The following is a 24,958-nucleotide window of genomic DNA, read 5'->3' on the forward strand; positions in this document are numbered from 1 at the left end:
AATCAGCTAACGATAATTAAAAAATATAATTTAAAGCCGAAATAAAGAAACGATAAATAACATTATCTTCAAAAATATCGTCAACAAATTTAAATATGTATCACGTTAGTGTTAAGGTATTTGTAAATGTTTGAAAACGTTCATAAAAATGTTGTTTATTATTTATACATCAATATACAGACAATCTGATATATAGATACTCGTTTGTACGGTTCTTTTAACAATCTTTAATTTTTTAATTTTACATTAACCCTTTACACTCGGAATTTTATTTCAATTTCGTTAGTAGCAGCTTTCAACACTTTTAAGTGTTTTATTTGAAATTTACTTTAACTAAAAAATAAGACAATTGAAATAAATAAAGGAAGAAAGGAATTCACTTAAATACCAGTTTTATTCACACTATTGTTGTATTTTGTAATTTTTAAGTGTATGTTATATCTTGAAATAATTTCCAGGATACAATCCTAATTTTCTTACACACGTTTCACAAAAAAAGGTGGACTCGACAAGGGAGCTCCTGAGATAAAAACTGATGTCAAGTCACACTCGACATAGAAGTGCAAAGGATTAATTTTAATTTTATATTATGCAAATATTTTAAATATTGAGGCTGCAAACTTTTCCATACACTTGAATAATCTCGTATTCTGGTTGCCCAGACGAGAATTAAACTGGCTTTGCGTACAAAATTAAAATAACTCGTGGAAGTTTTATAATTTTCTTTTAATAGAAGGGAATAAAGCTTTCTTTATTCTTAATATTTCTACTCCACAATGGAGGCTCTTTAGTGCCAGAAAATGATTTCCATCATCCAGTGAAAAAGCTGCAATTACGTCTCGTTAAGATCGCGAAAGCGTTAATATTGCCTTTTAAGCTCGCGAGTGTGCCGCGATTCCATCAGGAACATGCGACGGTTTTCTTTGCTCCTACGAACTTCTCACAGTGAAATTCTTCTCTGGAATTATGACACGGGTATGAGTTGGAACGATCACGGTATTGGAAGCAGCGATGTAAAACGAACGGTGAACGTTGCCTGTCTGACAGTGAAATTCGGCTCGTCGCGTTTCATGACATTTTAATGTCATGCTCGTTCGTTGATCGGCCAAAGAAATCTTAAACCGAAGCGAAGACGTGTCATTAACTCCACATCGATTTCCTTCTTTCACGGAAGTCACCTGGTAATTGCGAGTTTGTAATTGATTTCATTTCGACAGAGGCCTCGTTATCACGAGGTCGACAGCTGTTATTTTTGCGAATATCTGCTTATACCGATGTCCAAATATTTCGATACCTGATGTAAGAAAAGATTCAAATAAATTTCTACTAAATAGACTCCAGGAAATTAGCACTAAGTTGTAGTGGATATATCCATCTATGATATGAACTATGATATGAATTAGTCCAAACATATCGAAATTGTATAGAAATTAAATTCCAAAACTCCCGGCAGCCTTTCCATTAGAGTTCCTAATAATAATACGGAATTTGAGAAATATTGGACCAATCTATAATTCGTAGAGACGTTTCATCGTAATGCGCTGTGTCGATCAATTAATTGCTAACGCTTTTCTACGAGTAGGGTGCAAGTAAAAAGGAAAAATGAATGAACGGGCAACGAAAAGAAAATGTAATGGTGTTTATCTTTTTTCTTTCCTGATCGTTCTTTCTTTCTTTTTTCTTCTTGAATATTATTTCTTCTTCTTTGCTTTACTTTTTGAGTAATTCTTAAAGGAGTGTCTTGAATTAGAATGTTTTAAAACAGCTTTTTGTGATTTTTTCTAGAAGGGAAGGAAAGAAATGAAGTTATTGAATTTTGAGGTATGGTTTTATATATATTTAACGAATACAAACAAAATTTTTTTAAAGGACCAAAAAAGGATTAAATTATTATATATTTTTCTTCTTGATGAACTAAAAAAAGGCAGAAAATAGCGTGAAATTAAAAATTTTGGCGGGTTTAAAGAAAAAATGTGTTTTTTAAAAAGAAAAAATAAACTTTGAGATGCTATAACAATTATTTAAATAAACTTTTTGACCAACTTTTTTAGTTCATCGAGAAGAAAAATATATAATAATTTAATCCTTTTTTGGTTTTTCATTTCAGTCAAGAATTACGAGGTGGATCTTTCACGTCGATTGAAAACTGCAGCCCATGAAATAGGCTTAGAAATCTGTTATAATTTTATATTTTATTTAAAAAAAATTTTTTGTATTCGTTAAATATATATAAAACCATACCTCAAAATTCAATAACTTCATTTCTTTCTCTCCCTTCTAAAAAAAATCACAAAAAGACGCTGTTTTAGAGCATGCTAATTCAGGACACCCCCTTAAGTTTTCATCTTAATTTGAATTTCTTTATGGCATCCAATCCTAGGATAAGGTCGTATGTAAAGTCATCGTTGCGTACTACTAAAACATCTATTTCTTCTTCTATTTTATTTATCTTCATTTTAAGTTTCGCCCAGCTACTGGTGAAATCGTTGCCACTGACAGTTTTGAAAATATTCTTACGTTTGGTTGGATCTGCTTTTATTTGATCAATAATCTTTAGACTAATAAAGCTTGAATATTAAGTATATTAGTATTAAGTTCCAAAAGATTCCATTCTTCATGCTGGAAAATTAACACTTTCCGACGTAAGCCTCAGAAAATTGCTGAGAAGATAAATCTCAGAGTGAGAAATTTTCAATGATTCTAATTGGCTTTATTGGAATTCATGTAGGATCTTTAAGCTCGTAACATGAATTATGTATAATTGCCATGTTTATAATTCTAAATAAGATATAACAATCGGGTAGAATTAATATTCAACCCTAACTCTTAAATATCTAGGATATTTACTTTCGCGTTATTACGTTGAAATTTACTTCAATTTTCATTAATTTCGCTAATTGCACTCGCGTGATACGAAGGATCGATATATTTTTGAAGAACAGCCCAGGCCATTGTGCGTGTCATCTAGTTCCGGATGCGAGGCCACCTGGTGAAACCAGTCATTACGCGTGCACTTTCAGATTTCATCTGAAAGAAATTCGCAAAATTGCCGGTGGTAGGTAGATTCGAGACGGTGAACACAGCTCGTGGTACAAAGCGAGAAGGAGGATGCTCGTTGAGATTTCAACTGTCACGACATCAAAATATCGCTGTTGGGTCGCGATCGGCACCGAAATCGTGCGCCCGTTTGAACGCGTATAAATTGTAATCCGATGAGTCGAATTTGTCCGTGGTGTTTAATCTTCAGCGACTGTCCTATTCCTTTCCGAACGTTTCATGCGTTTTCGAAGCTAGTATTTTGCCAAACTTTGCATGAATTAGCAAACAAATGTTTATGTTTTGTCAAGAAATTTAATGACCGATCTAATAAAAACATAATTGTAACGTACTCGAAAAATTTCTATTCGATCCTTGTTGCTTCGGTGAAACGACAACAGAGAGCAAAGATAAAGACACAAACGAATCTGCGGAATCTAAAGAAACGGCACAACTAAACAAAAGCCTGTATAAAGGAACAATTAAGATGCTTCCCCTCGGCCAAACCCATAAATCCATTTAAGTCAAATCTTAAAAGACCTCTTTCCTCGATAACAAAGCTAGACGAGCCTAAAAGCACCCTTCGCAAGAAAGTGGTCGACGACAAAGATTCAGGCGTGACATTACAAGCATTTCGGCCAGTTTAAATCTGCAAGAGATCCACGAGTTGAGAGCCACTCATCGACGTGTGTGGTCCGCTCTAGCGGCGAGGTGCCGACACTCGAAGCTTCCCCCTCTGCTCGTCTTCTTCGTCTTCTTCTTCTTCTTCTTCTTCTTTCTTCCTCGTCGCGTTTTTTTCTTGTTTTCTCTCCTCTGCCCTTCATTGTTAGCCTCCTCGCTCTGGCTGTTCCGTCGTTCTCGCTCGTCTCGGTCGCTCGCGAGTAAACCTCAGACGAAGAGGAACGAAGGAACGACACGCATCCTCGCTGCGTCGCTCCTCAGCCAAGCCTCGGTACTCGTCCCAGAGTTTCGTTTCCCGTCGTTCCTCTTTCGCTCTCTTGCTTCTTTCCATCGTCCTCTGACTCTTTGGTTCGCAGTTCGCTCGCTCACTCGCGCGCGCGCCACCGCATCATTATACACCGGCACGCCGCTCGGCACGAATCTACTTTAGGTGGGTTCGCCATGTCCTCTTTCAACTCGTCCCAGGGGACATGCAACCCTCTCTGACTCTCCCATTGGCTCGGCTTATTACCGGCTCGCCTAATACCGTCCTTGTCGCACTCGTTAGGATCTGGACGGGCTCGTTGGTACGCTCAGGTGCGCTCTCGCATCGCCTCGTATCTCCACCGTCTCTCCTCTCTCTGAACGACCGGCTTCTGGATTGCTAATCCAACGTTCGAGACCCCAACGATTCCGACGAAAATCAGTCGCGGACGAGGTGGAAATCATCGTTACCTGTAATGACGAGACGTCTGCGTTCGCTATATGCTATCTTATGTATATCTGTCCATGGATGGAAGACTGGTGGAAGGAATGCAGTGTCTGATTCGTTTATAGTTTCACTTGATCACTTTTTTTTACTCGTGTTTCCATCCTTGATGGTTATTATATTTATGAATCGAATTATACCAAGTATTAATAAGTCGAGATTAAGTTTATTTGCTAGCGGATGCGATGCGAATGATCGTTACGTACAATGGCAATCTTTATATGCATTATGTACATACATAGTTCATGAACGAAAAGAAATCGCTAATGGAAGAATGCAGATCTAATTTACTTATAGTCTATTAGCATGATCCTTTCTTGACACAATCTGTAGTTGATAATAAGTTTTATACGAGGCTCTCACGTGGAAAGATATAATAAGCCCAATTTTGTTGATTTTCTGACTTTCGTGTGATTTCGTGACTAAGAAGAAGAGAACAAACCGAAGATGATGTTACAAGCATTGCTTTTTAAATTTACCTTAGAACTTACTTATGTTATCCTCGTGTGCAGTGAATGAATTTATGAAAGTGTCATTTATTTCTTGAATATAAAAAAAAAATATATAAAAGTGAAGTTGATCAGTTTGGCTTGTGAAAGACTCGAAATTTGAAGACTTAGAGGTAAATGGAAATTTCTTGTTGGGAAAAATATTCATAGAACGTTTAGTGTGAAAAAATGGATTACGTTTGTGTCAAAAATCAACAGTGTGAATGTGAAAAAAAAAAAAGAGAAGTAGCGGAGGGCACAAACAACTTCGGGGCAGCTTAATGAGGCTTAGTAAGAGGCGGATTCCTCCTCTAAGCTCAGCTTACGTGGCGTGCGCGCGCATGCCTGGCTCGCGTACGCGCATGTGCCCTCAGCCTTCCAGCGATTTCAACCGATCCCAGTACCGCGAATCTATGCAAATGAGCGGCCAATTATGTTGCGAGCCCGTAAAAACTGCACCTTGTTAGAGGAACGTCGTGGCGGCGTGACGTAACGACGGCCGGACAACCTCTCACAAAGACCCGCGACAAAAGGGGAGAAGGCCAGAACCGAAGAAGATACGGATCCTGGCCCGTGTCCACCACTTTTTCCAATTCCTTGTCTAACCGGAGAACGAGAGAAACTAGAGACGCTCCTTCCTTGCGAGATCCGCGAAATAGATTCGAAACTAGACCATGTCGAGGAAGATGATTTTTTGGTAAGTAGTTGGTATACCTTTTAGGGGATGAGAACGCTGGCAGATATTGGTTGCCTCGTCTGGGATATCGATGATCCTTTTCTTAAAGATGAAATAATTCATCTGCAACTACTTGTATAATAATTTGCCTATTAATAATGTTAGGGAACTCACAAGTTTACTTGTACAATTTCATTTGTGTCATTAGCGATCTTGCTAATATTAATCCTTTGCACTCCTGTCCTTTATGACTCGACATTCTTTCATGTCCAAATCTATAGATGTCCTAGAAAAGCAGGATTGCATCCTGGGAATTTTATCAAGGTATATCATACACTTAAAAAATAATCTGGTGCATCTGGTTGATTTTGATGATTTTAAAATATGTTGTATTTTTCGAACAGTTTCATATCCATTTTGTATTCTCTCTCGCCCATGTCGACCATCTCAGCGTAAGTTCATACATTTTATGATTTTTAGAACAGTAATCGGTAGACTGCATACTTTTATTCGTTTATGGGAAATTTAAAGATACGAACTCGTCGATATTCGTTGTAATATTTAATCCTTTGCACTCCTTTGCAGCTCCTGAGATAAAAACTGATGTCGAGTCTTTCAGTCTCAGTTTTTTTTTTTTTTTGTGAAGCAGAATTGCATCCTGAAAATTGTTTCAAGATATATCATACGCTTAAAAATTACAAAATACAACAATAGTGTGAATAAAACTGATATTTAAGTGAATTTCTTTCTTCCTTTATTTATTTAAATTGTCTTATTTTTTAGTTAAAGTAAATTTCAAATAAAACACTTAAGAGCGTTGGAAGCTGCTGCTAACGAAATTGAAATAAAATTCCGAGTGCAAAGGGTTAAGGGCATTCGTAATATTAGTTAGCAATAAATATGTTCCAACCCTTACATACATTTTCGGATTGGTTCCGTGTCATACCAATACAATCACGATAGTCGTGTCTCGTTACAGTACAAATAAAATTTTAGTAAGCTTCGTACAACGCATGTAATATATCTTAAAAAATTTTCTATAACAAGTAAACAAAATATTTTTATTTATCAATATGGTCCTCTTCAACTTTAATGTACTTCGTGTACTCATGCTTTCATGGGAAAATACATTTCTTAGAATTCTTCGAGTAAATAGCTATTTACTGCGGCTATTGCTTCATCATCCGACGGAAATCGCTGAACATCAAGAAATTTCTTAATTTTAAATGGAAGGATCTAAAGGTGGTAAATCTGAAGAATATGCAGGGTAGGAAATCGTACTTGGAATCAGCGATTTCTCTCGTAGATGTGATACTTGTGACCATTTCACTACGCACACCAACGTATCTTCGTTCAAAGTAACTTTTCTAACAAATTATTTAACAGATCGCATTATAAGACAGATGTTGCTTTACCATGCGTCAATAATATTTCAAATATCATCATCTGTAGATGAGACCGTGAACGTTTCAAATTACCCAATACGTTTTCTTAGCTTCATTATACAGCTTTAAATAATGCTAAAATATATCTATTCAGCTATTATTTAACAACTCGGCATTCCTCTTGTCAATTACCCAAATCTCATCAAATCAAAGTTCTTATACACAATAATACTTGCCAATTTTTTATAGAAATGCTACAGATTTACAACAAATTTCCAATGAATTTTTGTAACCTGTATGGATTAAATTTTAATTTCTTTGATACAAATCGTATACTTTAGCACGATACTCATCAATACTTCACATTTTCTTTTTTTCTTTTGCTTTCTTCACGATTATTGTCCAATACACATATGCTATTTTTTTTATAAAAATTGCAGTTTTTTTTATAAAACCGATTCTATATTTTATATCGTATCATGTTATATCTGTTGAGGTTGACTGATAGAAGAACGAGTGGATGAATTTGTAATAGAAAAATATATTGAAATAAATAAAGGTATAAATATAAGTTTATGAAGATCCAGATCCTTGCTCTCTTGGTGTTACGATACAATAGAACCCACAGGGAGCACGTTCATATATTTGTAGCAAAAGAACATTACCAAAAAAGTTAGCTTATAACTCTAGCTAAAGGTTACAAGCAACATAAACAAAAATCTATTTGTAGCGGCACATGACGAGTCTGAGGACGATGCGAATCGAGAGCGACTCATGTTGTTGTTTTGCCCCGGGACATCGACACCGTCTTGACGTACAAAACGTGACGATAAACAAACTCAGGGCAAAACAATATCGCCGCTACGTGCAACAGCCAATCAAAGTTGAATTTAAACTTTCCGGTACTCCCCGACCAGTATAAATAAACGAACACGATCGCTAAATCAATCAGTATCGAGCATTCTTATAGCGAGTTAGTATCGAGCAATCTTATAGCGATTAATATCGAGCGAACGTACTCATTACCGTGTATACTCATATCCAGCAAAACTGAGCGAACGACGACTAACTCTGTACTGCAAATAGTTTCAAATACATTTGACTACACTAAGTATCAACTCGTCTCATCACTATATACCCCAACACGTTTAATCGTCCTCCATACTTTCATTTATATTAGAAGTTATATTAGGAGAAGCTAGCACGAACAGTACTGATTGAAAAATAATTTTGAAAAAAATATGTATGGTTCGACATAGTATTTGTACAATTCGTATAATATACGGACTTCCACTGTACTTCAATCCAAGAGACGAATAATATAAATTAGCATGAGAGAATAAGAAAAGGCTAGAGAACTACACTAAGTATCAACTCGTCTCATCACTATATACCCCAACACGTTTAATCGTCCTCCATACTTCCATTTATATTAGAAGTTATATTAGAAGAAGCTAGCACGAACAGTACTGATTGAAAAATAATTTAAAAAAAATATGTATGGTTCGACATAGTATTCGTACAATTCGTATAATACACGGACTTCCACTGTACTTCAATCCAAGAGACGAATAATATAAATTAGCATGAGAGAATAAGAAAAGGCTAGAGAACTACACTAAGTATCAACTCGTCTCATCACTATATACCCCAACACGTTTAATCGTCCTCCATACTTCCATTTATATTAGAAGTAATATTAAAAGAAGATAGCACGAATAATACTGATTGAAAAATGATTTTGAAAAAAATATGTATGGTTCGACATAGTATTCATATAATTCGTATAATATATGGACTTCCACTGTACTTCAATCCAAGAGACGAATAATATAAATTAGCATGAGAGAATAAGAAAAGGCTAGAGGACTACACTAAGTATCAACTCGTCTCATCATTATATACACGTTTAATCCTCCATACTTCTATTTATATTACTTCATTATCTACATACTTCTATTTATCTATATTAAAAGAAGATAGCACGAATGGTACTGATTGAAAAATAATTTTGAAAAAACTGTCTATGGTTCGACATAATATTCGTATAATTCGTATAATACACGGATACTTCAATTTAAGAGACGAATAATAAATTAATAATATAAATTAGCATGGGAGAATAAGATAAGGCTAGAGGACTACACTAAGTATCAACTCGTCTCATCACTATATACACCAACACGTTCAATAGTCCTCCACATATTTATTAGTTCCTTTGTTCCTAGACATTGTAACCCTAAACATAATGTATATTCAAGGGCACAATAATATGCACCTCTTCATATCTAGAATATTTTTGTTTCACTAAATTCTATTTTCTGCGTAATAGCGATCTCCAGGTTACGGATATACATAAATAAAGATGTAGAGTTTTTCATGAAGTAGTTACTTCAACATGATTAATTATAAAATCGTGCATCGTTGATTGCAGTGTTTTTTTAACTTATTAACAATTAAATGAAACTCTTAAGTGTTTCGTGTTTACGATGAATTAGTTTTTAATTATTTTTTTAATCATAAACGCTTAACCTGAAGCTTCTAAATATCTCACTAATTTCCCAACAAACATGTTTCCACTTGTTTTCAAAATCCTACTTTTTACAAATTCAAACATTCCTTTCTTTTTACGCTATGAAACTTAATTGCTTCGAACAACACAAATTCTACGCAAATTCTATAAATTTTTCTTTAAGTAATTACTTCGACAATATCATAGATCAGAGCTATGTTTCCGAAAAACTTGTCACTCACAAGAAGCTACCAACGAACTGCACTATAAATCAAATTTTCATTATTGGAATTTTACATCCTCATTGTTTGATATGAAGGGAAACTGGGTTTTTAAATAAAAGAACAACAAAGTTCGAGAGCAAGGGAAACGAGTAAACGAGTGAAGGGGCGTCGATGTCGATAGGCGAGGGTGTCGAAAGGCAATGTCGAACGCTCCGCAGCTTTCTCAACGAGCTGCGAATCGAGTTAATATTTTCCAGGGATGCTGGGATAGGGGATGGGTCGGTGCGGCGGGAAGAGGGAAAACAAATCACGGCGCGTGTCTAGCATACCGGACCCTTCCAACGTCGCACCCTTATGTAAAATGCCTAAGTGGCTTTCCCGTCGACACCCAGTCGTCGAAAATATTTGTCGTCGCATCATCCTCAGGTCAAATTGAATTCATACCGCCCCTAATACTTTTGGGATCATAATTACTCGACCAGATGAAAGATCTCCGTTCATTTCGACAAATATTGTCTTCGATATCCTCGAATGTTTGAATATTCATGAAAATAAAAAGTGAAAATTCGCGTTTGCATTTGCATTTTCAATTGTTTAATTAAACGGTGGTAATTAACGGGTTCAGAGAAAAAGTGGCACATATTATAACGACAAAATCTGTAATTTAAGAAGATTGTAGATAAAGATAAACTTTATAAAAAAATCTCTTTACTGTAATAAAATAAATAGCGTTGCAATAAGATAAGTAGATTTATCGTTCTTTTCTTAATAGAAGATTCTCTGTTCTCGTAAATTTCTAAAATATTAACTCAAATATTATTACAATTATAGAAAAGTATTTACACAATTTTTCGATGTATCGCTCGAACTTATCTCGTTTAGAAGAAAAAAAAATACACTTCTTCTATATATTGAAAAAAGAAAATTATTTTTCTAGAATAAAACTTTGCTTGTTTCTAAAAGGATGCCTTTTCAAACATTTTACTCCGAAGCATTGGAAGTGTGTGTTAGCTAAATCGTTCGAAATGCGGCGGTATCCGTTTCGAAATAAAAAATTCGAGTCTGCGTATTGATCGATGGGTACGGATAGTCGGGAAAAATGTAGCCTGTCCGAAGGGGACTTTTGAAAACCTCGAACGACCCCGACTTATACGAAGAAGGAAGACCAGCCGATGGTGTTCAGGTGCTGCGCAGCTCATTATATTCATAATAAACGCGCGGCAGGCGTCGTGCCTCGGCAATTATCCGTATTGTCGTAATGTTAGTGATTAAAAGAACCTAATAAGCTACCGTCAGAATAGGCAGCCTGCGTTTGCGATTCCTTGCACGCCTCGAAACATCGGTGGTCATGGCGTACTTGTTCGCATAATTATCGTAAAGATCCAAATGGAGACGCGTTGCCTCTGCAAAATAAAAATGATCATCCATAATACGTTTTCCTTGAGAACATTAGCCAGTAGACTATTGAGAATACAATTTGCGACGAATTTGAAACGAAGTTGAAATTGCTGGCTATGTGCTTTGTTAGTGGCGTACATCTTTTTGTCTAATCTCTTAAAACCTCATGTGACGTATAATTTATTTTACTTTATTATATTAAATATTATTATTATATTAAAATATATTTATTTAATTTAATCTATTTTACATATTATAAAAATATTCAGTCGTCTGAATTTGACATACTTGACCCTTACCACATAACTTTTTTATAACATTCTATTTTATTTGCAAATTATTAGTTGAATCAATTTGTTGGAAAATATTTTTCGAATTATTTTCTTATTTATCGTAAGTATCTTTATGCAAGAGGAATTTTTTCGTGATGCAATTACGTCGCAGGATGAAATCGTCTTGCCCCCTTGTACCGCGTTCAAGGGGGTTGAAGATTCGTTATGGGTCGCGTGACGGGCCGAGACACGGCTTACCGAGATAAGCCGTGTCGTCGAGCAGATTATGGTTTTCAACCCTCTCTTCTCGTTGCCAGGATCGCCCTTTGGTTCCAAGGCAGCTCTACCAAACACTTGCTTGAAACGATCACCCTCGCCCTAAAATATTTAGTGATAGCTTGCTATCGCATTATACGATACGTATGTACCTAAGTATACACGAATATCGAAGCTGTAAACTATATAAGTAGTTCCTTCCTTCTTAACCCGAAAATACTATTACGTTAGGAGAACTTTGTTCATTTGAGCAAAAATTGTGTTCCCATAAAAGTTATAGATAATTTATTCAAATTATTAAAATTAGGTGTAACGTTTTTAAATAATGTCCGATAGAAAATTCGATAAGATTGATGAAAATTAAGTGTGATGTGGTTAATTCGGGCGAAAATAATAGCCGGATGAAAATTTCAGAAAATTGATTAAAATTAGGTGCGACATCGTATAAGAAAGTTAATAATGAAGCTGTGCATCTTAAGAATGATTATATAGTTTCTCTTCTCTGGTGTAGCTGTTAGGTTGATTAGGGGTTGAAGATGCACCGATACGGACTTCAATAATCCTAACAGCGAGAACGTGAGGCCGTAAAAGCCTTGGAGGTCTGAAAGTGGATAATCATGGCCATATGAAAAGCGAACGTTACGGACATCATCGGCAATTCCCATTTCGTCAAGCCCAATAAAGACATAATTAAGAATTATAATGAGAATATTGTTATTATAAAAAAAAAGATTGGAAGATCGATCGAAGAGGAAACGGATGATAAAAATCAGTCTAACATCTGTGTAATCCGATCGATATTGGCCGCGTCCGAAGCGTTTTCCCTGTAGGTATATTAGCCTCGCTTTCGGTTTAAACGATCGTGAGGACGTAAGTATTTAGTAATAAACGTTTTACGAGACGGGCATAATCCGGGCAAACGGATGACCGATACTCATTGCGTTCGATCGACGTCGGACACGTGTAGCCGTTTCAGCTCGTATGGCAGAGGGAATTATCTTTACAAAGGTTTAAAACGAGCTTTGACGACCGTTTAAGGGATTGTTATTGCGATTATAGGAAAATCAAGCAGGCGATTCTTCGAGAAAATGGTTAATTCCGTGTAAAATCTCGTGTCAACGTAAACCATCTCGTATCATGACAAATTATCATTCACGCGAACACTTTGATTCCTCGACTCACGAATTCTTAGGTTCAAAGAAATTCTCGCAAATCAAAATTTATTGTCATGGTTTCTATTTTTTTCAATCGCTAAAAACACGTATTCAGCCACATATTTTCACTAAACTCGTTTGTAGCACAAAAAGAAATATATTTTATATGTCAAAAGTAAACAGAATACTAAGAGTAAACATATCTACAAAAGGTTAATAACCGAGAGGACCTCGCCTTGCAAGATCAAAACAAACTCAAGAAACTGATCTTTCACGTTTCTTTGAATAGACACAATATCAGGTCGTTAGGTCTTCGTATCGAACGGTCGATGAAAATCTAGCGATTTTTCTCACTAGAACTAACCCTGGTTCTCTTTGACTGCTAGTCGTAAAAAGCGAGACGAAAGAATCTACTTGGCGAGAGGTACGGTGCAGATCGAACTGCGCGAAATGGGCTCCACGAGTTTCTGCTGGCAGTGACGGCCTGACAAATCAAGCTGAAAATTGAATTCTGGGGCGCCTGTGGCCTTGTACTCGCCCTCATCCTCCGTGTGGGTGTCTCTCGGTGTATGTGTACCGCACGTTCACAGGTTGGACGAGATTCGTGTGAGTGGGTGCCCCTTTACGATTGTTTCTCACCACCGCGGCATTCTTACTCTCCTTTCGTTTCGCCACTCCCTTCTTTTCGGCCATTAAATAATAAAATTCCCGTAGCTCGTCCCTCCTTCCTCTTCTTATTGCTAATCTTTCCGAGACGCTGGGGGAAGCGGATACGTCTTCGCCGCTGGATTTTGAAATTAGGTTCTGAAGTTCCTTGCGAAAGTTGTTTACAGAATGAAGGACGTAAGGAAATTTCATTGAATATAATAAAAGTTTATTGCAGTGGATTAACTTGGTTTTTATGAACTCGTGGAAGAATCACGATAGAGGACCACTGATTCTGTTACCTATGATCATTTGTTCACAAAACAGAGATTCGAATAAGTGGATTGAATCAGTGAAAATTCGTTTAATTAGCTACTAAATAAAATGTCGTTAAGATAAATGGCTTTCGTATAAATAGAGTTCCATTTTACGTATGGGAAGGAGAGGAAACAGGGAATGGAAGACGAAGGAAATAAGAAAGGGAAGAAATGAGGGGAGAAATAGAAGGGGAAAGAACTACTAAAGATAGTTCGCGTAATTAAATCCTCTTCATTGACATTGCAAGTTAAATGGATTCTCGTCGTTCGAATAAAACAAATGAATTTCAATAAAATAAGCTATATAACTTAATCCGACAAAAAAGTACTAGAAAAGTAAAACTTCGTTCGAATAAATGACGTTCAGGCAAACGGTGAAGTCTTGCTATACGTAGAAACCCCGAAAACTACTTCTGCCATCTACCACTCACCCCATTTCCATAGAATCGCACGAGGTCTCGTGCTGCAACCCCGAAAGCCAGTTTACCACGCTAACGTCCGGGGTGGCGGAGAGTTCGTTCGGCCGCAAAGAGGCGCATTTTCGCGGTGCTGTTTTCATACAGGAAGGTAGACGAGCGGACACGTTACTGCACTCTTGACCACGAGGTTACGACCGAGCCGGTCGTTTGCTCGTTATTTCGCTCCGTGCGCGGGCGAATAAGGAACACGGTTTCGTAGCGAGCGGGGCAAAGGGACAGAGAAAGCAGAGTGGCGTGAACCAACGTGATAAACGAAGACGGGACGATGCACCGGCACGTTGTTTGGAAAAGGAGGGAAAAATAAAGTCGGGGGAGTCACGCGAACGATCACACGTGAGGCGTGCAGAAAAGCGTTGCAGAAAACGTAGCACACTCGAATCCGTGGGAGGAAATCGTAAAAGGGCCTCACAGACGCGACGGCACGAGTTCACCCGACAGTAGCGGATTAATGGCTAGGGAGACCCTGCACTCGCATTAGACGGTGAACAATGCGGCCAGCATTTTTGGACAGACCTCGCAAGCGCGCCGCGTTCGCTTATGGAAATTCGATACGAGCAAGCGAATGGCAACTATTCAGACTATTTCAGAGATTTCGTTTAGTCGAAGAATTAGGAATGTTCGATAAGGGGAGGAAAGTGTGGTTAAAGATGGCCACTTGATGGGTGGAAATGGAAAATTGAAAAGCTACTACGAAGTACTTACGGTGGACCTTGAAGGAACTAATTAATTTTGTTTTTTTCTAAATTTCTTAATTTCATTTCCCGGGTACACGAGTAACTTCTCGAAAAATCAATGTCTTGCTTTTGTAGCGGTACATGACGAGTCTGAGGACGATGCGAATCGAGAGCGACTAATGTTGTTGTTTTGCCTCGGGACATTGACACCGTCTTGACATACAAAACGTAACGATAAACAAACTCGGGGCAAAACAATGTCGCCGCTACGTGCAACAACCAACCGAAGTTGAATTTAAACTTTCCGGTACTCCCCGACCAGTATAAATAAACGAACACGATCGTTAAATCAATCAGTATCGAGCAATCTTATAGCGATTAATATCGAGCGAACGTACTCATTACCGTGTATATTCATATCCAGCAAAACTGAGCGGACGACGACTAACTCTGTACCGCAGATAATTTCAAATACATTTGACTACACTAAGTATCAACTCATCTCATCACTATATACCCCAACACGTTTAATCGTCCTCCATACTTTCATTTATATTAGAAGTTATATTAGGAGAAGCTAGCACGAACAGTACTGATTGAAAAATAATTTAAAAAAAATATGTATGGTTCGACATAGTATTCGTACAATTCGTATAATACACGGACTTCCACTGTACTTCAATCCAAGAGACGAATAATATAAATTAGCATGGGAGAATAAGAAAAGGCTAGAGGACTACACTAAGTATCAACTCGTCTCATCACTATATACACGTTTAATCCTCCATACTTTTATTTATATTAGAAGTTATATTAGAAGAAGCTAGCACGAACAGTACTGTTTGAAAAATAATTTTGAAAAAATATGTATGGTTCGACATAGTATTCGTATAATTCGTATAATACACGGACTTCCACTGTACTTCAATCCAAGAGACGAATAATAAATTAATAATATAAATTAGCATGGGAGAATAAGAAAAGACAAAATGCTATAAATTACACGAAACTGAGGGCGATAATATAAAATAATTATCGGTTTTGTAAAATAAAGGAGTGTATGAATATGAAAAGAAAGTTGTTAGGAATATAATGCCACTTTCACTGCAACAATTGCAAAATCACTCCGAGGCAATTTTTCCGCGTTTTCTATCTCAGACGAGCAACTAGCAAGCGTTTAATTAACTTATTCATTCCGGCACGTTGCCCCTAATTAAACGTGAACTGTAACACCTCGGTGTGGCCGAGCGAAAGCCTTCATTGCGGTAAGAGAGATCCGATAAGGCTGTGGAAGCGGGCTTTAATGAATGGAGAACGCGCCTCACCTTTTCGTCCGACGTTCTCTTATGTACCGAACCGAAAGCATATATTCGTATCGTGCCACTCCATCGGGGGCCATCGTTGCTCCTCATTTTTTTCTTTCCCTTTTCTTTTTTGTACGGATTTCAGAGTGCCCCGATGCCTTCAAGCAGATTGAACGGTTTTCGCGTTGCTTCTGTTTTCTGCCTCATTACCGTGACTCGCTCTTGTCACGAGCATTCGAATAGCTGATTTCCTGGAAATTGTAAATCTTCAACGATTTCGAACCTTTGATTAATTTTAGAAAAAGCAACTTTCTTTTCACACTGAAATACGTTTCTTATGGTATTGAGTATTACATTGTTAATTAAAGAATAGAAGTTAATTCGTCATTTAGATTATTATTCTCCTGGATATATTTAATTACGTATCGTAATTATTTCCATTTCATTTTTCGTCTGTTAAAATAATTAAATAGATTATTCCGGTAAACCAGCACGCTTGCAAGGAAAAAAGCGAATCACTTGAAATTAATTCCTTTACTAATTTCTATTTCAGCGATTATAGAAGTTTCTGCTTAATGTTTGGGAAACAGACATGTCTTTTACTAAGCAATGCAACATCATAGTGTGAATAGGAATTTGAAAAAAGGAATAGGTTAAGTATAATCCTTAGGATAGAGCATGTAATTCGATTCATAATAGGATCTTAATATTTGAAATTCAATAGATTATTGAAAAGGAAAAGTTTTCTTATCTTGAAACATATTTAATTTCTCGTTAAACTCGAAAGAATTAAGGGATGATTCTGAAAGAATTAAAAAACTTTTCAACTGCCTTCTTATAAAAATTACTCTTCTCCCGAGGTTGGCCTAAACATGTCTCAAATTCAAAAAATCGTAGAAAAGTGAAGAGGAGAGACGGCCATGGACGTGTCGAACTACTCCACCTTGTTGGCGAGAAAGGGGGAAAGCGAGAGCCATTCGTTGGAGACTCGGGCGACGAAGAAAGCATTGAAGAGGAAGAGGGAACATATGGGGTGAGAAGACGGTTTGAAAAGGCGTGGAGAGGTGTTGTAGGATAGAGAAGGCGGCAGGAAACAGAGCGAGAAAGTAAAGAAGGGCTAAGAGAGGGTCAAACGAAAAAGAGACAGAAAGAAAGCGGTGCAACGAAGAAACTCGACAGGGGTATAGGCTTATTGATTCCAGAGGGTTCGTGTTTCTCTCTTTCTCGTCATTCCTTAATGCTGTCTACGTTTGTCTTTGTTTCATTTCTCTTTCCGCTTCACTTTCCATTCGTACCTCCAGCCTCCGAATGTAAACGTGTGCGTATGTTTATGCGCGTTCAAGAAACACGTGTCAGAGGTTACGCAAACAGAATGATTGATACATTAGCCGGCCGGCTGCCCTCTCGCCTTATCTTTTATTCCGTTCGGTGAATTGATTTCCTATGGCACGGAGGGGAGGCTAAGAACGGCCGCACGGGTATGGCTGGCGCGTGTAATGAATCGAGGATTCTTTCATTCTCCTTTATGATGATCGAACCCGTGCGCAACGCTCTAACGTGCGATTCGATGCGAATCTATCCCATCGATAATTAACTGCTGTTGCTCCTGTCACGAGTGGGAGTACAAGCGATTTAATCAAAGCTTAACACATGAAACCCTCGATCGAGAGTATAAAATATACACGAAGAATTAGGTAAATAATGAATAGGATATTACCTTTCGAAATCTTATATTATACACAACACATACGTTTAATATTACAATGATAATCTAATTAATTATGTAGATTAAATTTAATTAAGTATACAGATGTAGTGTCTCTTGATATCTAATTGTTTCTTATTGTATTTATTGTTACTCGACGACATTATTTTTAAAAACAGAATAAATATACTTTTTACAAAATATTTCGCTTTAGAAAAAACAAAAAAATATATGCAGACACATGCGTTTTTATTCGACGCATTGCGTCCGCTATTTGATCGGTAGGTTTCGTAGCGGATTGAATTACTCTTGATATTGCTGTTCGAAACAGAATTACAAAAAAAAAAGGGAAGTAACACGAAAAAAATACAGGTGAATCCAGTCGACGATTGTTAGTGCCGTTTGGTCCTCTGCACAATCAATATCGGTTCCCATGGTGATACCCCCCTCGTTGGTATCTACTTTGTTGTACTCGCATTGATCTTAAATCACTCGTAGCATCGTACGATCCTTCATTAGGACAACATCCATCGAACACGTACTTTATCGTACACACGAGCACGCTAATAAATACACTCAGCCTGTAATAGAGAAAATAGAGAAACAAAAGTGCTACATGAGTAATCATTAAACAATTCGTAAGAATACACATCCTTTTTATATCATTTAACCAGAAAATTACTCGAACCACGATCGAAGGTATTTTTCATGATTTTAAAGTTCAGAGAATTCTGACTGTTTTGGAAAATTTCGTACAGTTCATACACAGAAAGAATCGGTTTATGTCTCGTGATACTCAATTTTCTATCCGCACGTGTTATTTTGCAAGCCAGGTTCAAACACCGGACAACAAGACAATGTCACTCGTGCTACATACATTTTAACGAGGACTGAATAATGTTTACTTATTAAGATTAAAATATTCATTACAACGAACGTACTTAAGAATGCCATATATTTACACAAAATTCTCCAAAAATTCGAAACTTGTCAATGAAACCTCCGAGTCTTAGTATAAACCGGTTACAATTGATTTCGCTAGTAAATAGTATGCATTTAAGAGAACAATTCACGAAACGAAGCTTCACGTTCCAACTATTTCTCCTCGATAATAAGTGACGTATTTAACGAAGGAATCGTGGTTCTCATGGAGTCCACTTAGGAATGCGAGAGTTCCATGGTGCTCCCGTATCGAGACAACGTTTCGAAAGAGAAGTCGAACCTGAGGAAAAAACGGCAGACTCGGGCTACGGCCGTGGAAGCGTCAGCGCACGTTGCCGTGCCGGCGTTACAGCCGGACGGACGTGAAGCGTTTTGTTATTCAAATGGAGGCAAAGCGAAGCGCGCGCGATATCTTTCCCGATATCGGCTCGTCCCATCTAGTCCACGGCTATTTTTGCCACGATGCGTCCATGCACCGAACCAACCAGTCGTCTAACAGATCCGAAGTAAGTAGCGATCGTACGCCTATGCGGTGTACAAGATCGATAGATGTTATCCTATCGGCCATCGAGAGGAATCGGCTAGGAAGGAACGTTCTTTCGTTTCGATTCCCCGCTCTTTTGCTTGGGCATCCGGAAAAAATATGGTCCCCTCTGTTAGACAGAGGGCAGAATTAATTTTAGTTGAACAACTTTGACTGATAACAGGATAGAACAAGGTGAGATTTGGATCGGAAAGATATTTGATATTTGCCTTGTAATTCGTCAAAATCTCTGATATCTTTGAGCGATTTACCTTTGAAAACACATTGTTTAACTTGTTATTAGTGGCATGATAAATAGTGAAATATATCGTATGCTTGGACTGACAGTGCTCATCGAAAGCAATGAAATTCGTTCAATGTTAATAGTCTTAATTGTAATTATCGTAATTCAAATAACATTACCATAGGATAATATTTACGACGTCTTTTTATTTTTTCGTTATTATAGCAAAGACTAATGGTGCCTCATAATATACGACAAATTTAATTATTCTGTGTAAAGTTGAAGATTGAATTTCAAGATATTAGAGAAGATATTAGATAGCTCTTAAGTAACTGAAAGAACCCTATCTTACTGTATCTTAAATTCCTACACTGATTTAACGTCGAACGTTGTTTTTTATTGTTTCTCAAATGAAACGGTTTTTTAAGTAGAGTTTCCACTTCCTGTGGTAAAAGATCGTCGAAGCGAATATATATAGCTTGTTTGTGCGATGTTTATGAAAAGAGAGCACGAGAAACGAAGGTAATGAAAATTTCATCGGCGATACGTTTCCTTCGTCCCCTCTATCTAGACAAGATTATATCTTGCGCTAAATTGATATCACCGTCGCTGAATGATCCCCCTGGCAAGAGCTACGTTTAATTCCACGGGTATCACTCCGATCCAGAGATCGCGGAATGCAAAATACACGTTTCACAGGTTCTCGTGCTCGTCGTGGAACTCTTTTCCTCCATCGATACAGACAACATCGAGCTTGTCTTCCGATCCTCTCACGGACGTTTCTCCATCGATTTATCACCTATACTTAGCTGTCCTTCGATTGACAATTCCAGGGCCATCAATTTCACAAAGAATCATTACGGACGATGAGAGGATAAGATATTTCAATAACATAATATTAACCTTACCGTCTTGTTGCTTGTGTGTGTTCGAACCATTTTATGACTTCGATGTGCTGGTATAATATAATACCTACGTAAATGTAACTTCAAGTATGATTCTTTAGATGTGTGCTGGTAGGCTGTGTATGATTTGTTCAGGTTGACTGATTGAAGAACGAGTGGATGAATTTGCAATAGGAAAATATATTTAAATAAATAAAGGTATAAATATAAGTTTATGCTGATCCAGATCCTTACTCTTTTAGTGTTGCGATACAATAGAATCGATAGGGAGCACGTCATATATTAATAGCAAAGGACATTACCAAAAAAGACAACTTTGTTGCTCCAGCTAAAGGTTACAAGGAACATAAATAGAAATCTATTTAGACCTTGCAACCCAAAACATAATGTATATTCAAAGGCACAATAATATGCACCTCTTCTTATCTAGAATATTTTTGTTTCACTAAATTCTATTTTCTGCGTAATAGCGGTCTCCAGGTCACAGATATGCATAAATAGAGATGTAGAGATTTTCATGAAGTAGTTACTTAAACATGATTAATTATAAAATCGTGCATCGTTGATTGCAGTGTTTTTTTAATTTATTAACAATTAAATGACACTATTAAGTGTTTCGTGTTTCGAATTATTTTTTGATTACTTTTTTAATCACAAATGCTTAACCTGGAACTTCTAAATATCTCATTAATTTCCCAACAAACATGTTTCCACTTGTTTTTAAAATCCTACTTTCAACAAATCCATATTCCATTGTTTTTACGCTATGAAACTTAACTGCTTGGAACATCAGAAATTCTACGCTCCAAAATTCCAATCACTGGAATGCCTCTTGTGTACATTGAAATCTACGAAATCCTAAATATCTCAATATTAACTTGCCATCAAACGCAACACGTATCGACAAACATGTAAAGTGGATCGTGGCGGTTGCGCACGTGCGCTTCCATTTACGCCTGTAAACATCGTTCGAAACAAGATCGCGGAATGTAAAGTACGAGAGAGAACAGCCCTACGTCGCGTCGGTTAGTTCCGCTCCTCTCTCTGCGGGTCCTGTTGCCGGCGCTGTTCTTCTCGAGATTTTTCTCGTCGGCGGGAGCACACACACACCGTGTGTCGACCCGGTCGTAGCCGACGACAGTGATGGACGCCCGTGCGGTTTGCTTCTCTATCACCGTGCTCGACGATGGCCGCCGAAGACGAAGAAGAAGACGACCACGACAACACGGACGAGCAACACGATAAACGGCAGCCAACGGGAGGAGGAGTTGGACTCCGCGGTACGACGAACCAGATTGTGTGCACGAGGTACACGTCAGTCGTACTAACGACTTCCCGATCTACGGAGCGACAGAGAAACGAAGAATTGATTGGAGAGTAAGAGAGAGGGTCGAAGCGAGTGATGTTTTATTTAGTACTCGAATTCTTAAAAATCCGAAGACGCGGATCTCCCGCTTAGGCCAGAGCCGATCTTTTTGATCCGTCACGACCATCCGGCTCCTTCGCGGAAATTTACCCCTCTCGAGCGCACCCTTTGCCGTGTTTCCTTCGACTTCTTTTGTCGGTACAGCGGCGGTTAATTGAATCGCGCGAAACAGAGAGAAGTTGTCCAGTGTTTTCTAGACCTAGTACGTACCTGTAGGAAATGATAACGATCGTAAACTTGTCGCTTTCTTACGATAGAGAGCGGAATTATTTCCCAACGAGATTTCCAATTATTATTATATCGGTCGTATACTATCCGGCGATCTTTTCTCAAAGGATGTCTCCCGTTTCCGAACGGCATCGGTATACACCAAAGGCTTGCAACTACTGTCGCCAACTCGCATACAAGATTCTTCCGATTCTGTCTATCGGTTCGAACGGCAGCCTACGCCCACGAGATATCCTCGCACTACCAGGCGAGAAAGCGTGTTCTTTCGGCTGCGAATAAACACGTCGCGCGACAAAGTGGCCACCGCGGTCGGGCCTCGAGGTACGGTATCGCTTACGACTTCTCTGGAGACGCGTACGCGCGCTGAAAATGCAAATTTCGAAGCGGTGCGGTGGGAAGGACGCGAGCCGGTCGTGGAAGTGGCCGTCGGCGTGCGGCAGGCGTCGGTTGATCGAACGTGCCACGGCATTTGTTGTGCTCGCTTAAGGGGCCGGATAAAATCTTCGTTACCCCGCGTGCTGTCCCATAATCTGCCATAAACGAGCCGAGCTCTCCGTGACAGCCACCCTTTACCGTCTATTCCTCGCTGGTATAAAATCCTAATCAACGACGATGTAGAAAAATACATTCTCTTTCTCTTTCGCTTTTTCCATTCCAAAACGTCTTTCCTCTTTGTCTTTCGGGTCTTCGTCATCGCGTTTCGTTCGAACGGGATGTTCCATTCGTTTAGATGGCTCTCCTTGTTCCTCGTCTCGTTGATTTCTCGTTTAGTTTTCTTTCCTCTTGGTTCGTGCGTCCCTGTCACCCCCGCCAGGAACGAGTCCCGCGGAGACGAACGAATAATGCCGGGACCACCCATGCCACGTTGACTGGATACGCGGCAAAAAATGCCGCGATGGAAATGCCCGGCCAATGTCGATTTGTCAGCCGTGGAAAGCCGCGTGAAGTCTTGCTCGTCCATTGAAAAACGACTGTCTTCGAACATGCTGGTTCGTGCTGAGAAGAAATCTTGGAACGCTGAGAGCCAGAGGTGGAGTCATGAATACCTAAGTATTCAGGACTGAAAGTGTTGATCGGACGGCAGGATACACTACGACCATGTATACCAAAAAGGATGCTGACAAACCACTTTGTTGATATTCGATAATGAAGGATAACAACTTAGAAGTTTTCCTTCACGGAAGAGCACTGGTGTCTCTTCTGTTCGTGCGAGTCCAAGCGATATCGTGTAAACCTGTCTATCAAGCTTCTGGTAGAAAACGAACGGATAGCGCATAAAATCGAGACGAGTAACACCAATGGTTAACATATCGGGGAACGTTTCGCTGTGAATAACATAGAATTAAGATAAACGCGGCAGAAAAGAAACACGAGGATGATTAACGAGGGTTTCTTTCAGCATTTTTTTTTTATACAACTTTCGTTCTACTCGTTGTCCCGTGTCCTTTCAACACCTTTGAGGCAAGAAAACACGCTGCAGATAAACGGTTCGTTTAACATCGCCGCGAAATCCAGCGGAAATCACCGCCACCGCCGCTACCGCTGCTTTTTACCGCTATTAATTCAGATTGCGGTTCGTAAATTGCGCTCACGCTGCCAACGAACCGCGGCTATACTTGGCCTCCTAAGCCCTTTTTCCACATCGCCAGGCGGCCATTCTGTGTCACGTTCGAGACATAAACGCGCCGCTCGAACGACAGAAAATTAGTGTCACCCCGCTCTGAAAACCACCGCGGCCTAATGAAATTAAACGACCACGGCGATTCCGCGAATGAGAAATATTTCAATCCACGCTTCTTCTCCTGTCTCTGTCATTTCTGTTTCATTTGGCTTGCGACGAGCGGAGGCTGGACGAGCCGCATTGTAATTCCCACGTGTTTTCGATTCCACGGAGTCGTCATCCATAGAGTGGAAGGACCGTGGAGAGTTGAAAAAGTGCTGAAACAACGGTCACGGACCGCGACGATCCCTCGGCGCGGTACGGTGGCCGATCTCCACCTGCCACCTTTGTAGATTGAGATCATTTGCGGCAATTATGCGTCCGTCGCGAGACCAGACAAAAAGCTATGGTTTCGCCTGTTAATTACCTTTTCGACGTGGATAAGGACCACGGTTTCACCGGATAATTGCGACGTTATTGTCCACCGTGTTAATGGAAGATCAAAAATGGTTTTAGCGTTTAATGTTTAAATAGGACAAGTGGTTGGACGCGGAGGTAAAAATTTGTACATTGGTGGATACAACGTGGCGTTGTAAGTTGTTTTACAACTGTACGCGTAGATTTCGAAACCCTTTCATCATCGTCAGAAAATGGCGCAAATAATCATAAATTCCAAGATGGATTTTAAAAAATAATATTTTTAATATCATCGCGTTTTCTACTTTCTAATTTATGAAGTCGAATAGCGTGTCTTACCGTGTAGCTCGTACGTAACTTACGTTTGACGATTCTTTAATTCTACAAATTCAGATGAAACTTGGATTTATTTCATACGACTTTCTACCGACTTATACATTGTATACATGTAACTCGAGACGAACGATCTTCGATTTTATACACTGAAACCAAAATTTGAAAAAAAGTTTCGACATTTATCTCCGATATATGTAACTTTTATTTATAGCGAGTGAACGTGATTATATTACCATATCATAAGCTAAGCAGTTTAAATTGACTGCGTTCCTTCTTGATATCTGTATAATGATGTTCCTTTAG

At 38.5% G+C, this 24,958-nt stretch overlaps 2 long non-coding RNA genes across 3 annotated transcripts in view; one reads left to right on the plus strand and one right to left on the minus strand.

The window, feature by feature from the left end:
• LOC126919458 (uncharacterized) overlaps positions 1–24,958 on the minus strand; it is a 251,512-nt gene that overhangs the window by 174,769 nt on the left and 51,785 nt on the right. The gene's annotated exons all lie outside the window — the stretch shown is intronic.
• Positions 15,327–18,078, plus strand: LOC126919460 (uncharacterized). Its single transcript, XR_007711643.1, has 2 exons — positions 15,327–16,921; positions 17,167–18,078. It is a non-coding gene; the product is annotated as an uncharacterized LOC126919460 (long non-coding RNA).

The sequence above is a fragment of the Bombus affinis genome, chromosome 8 (assembly GCF_024516045.1).
Source record: "Bombus affinis isolate iyBomAffi1 chromosome 8, iyBomAffi1.2, whole genome shotgun sequence".
NCBI classification, from domain to species: domain Eukaryota; kingdom Metazoa; phylum Arthropoda; class Insecta; order Hymenoptera; family Apidae; genus Bombus; species Bombus affinis.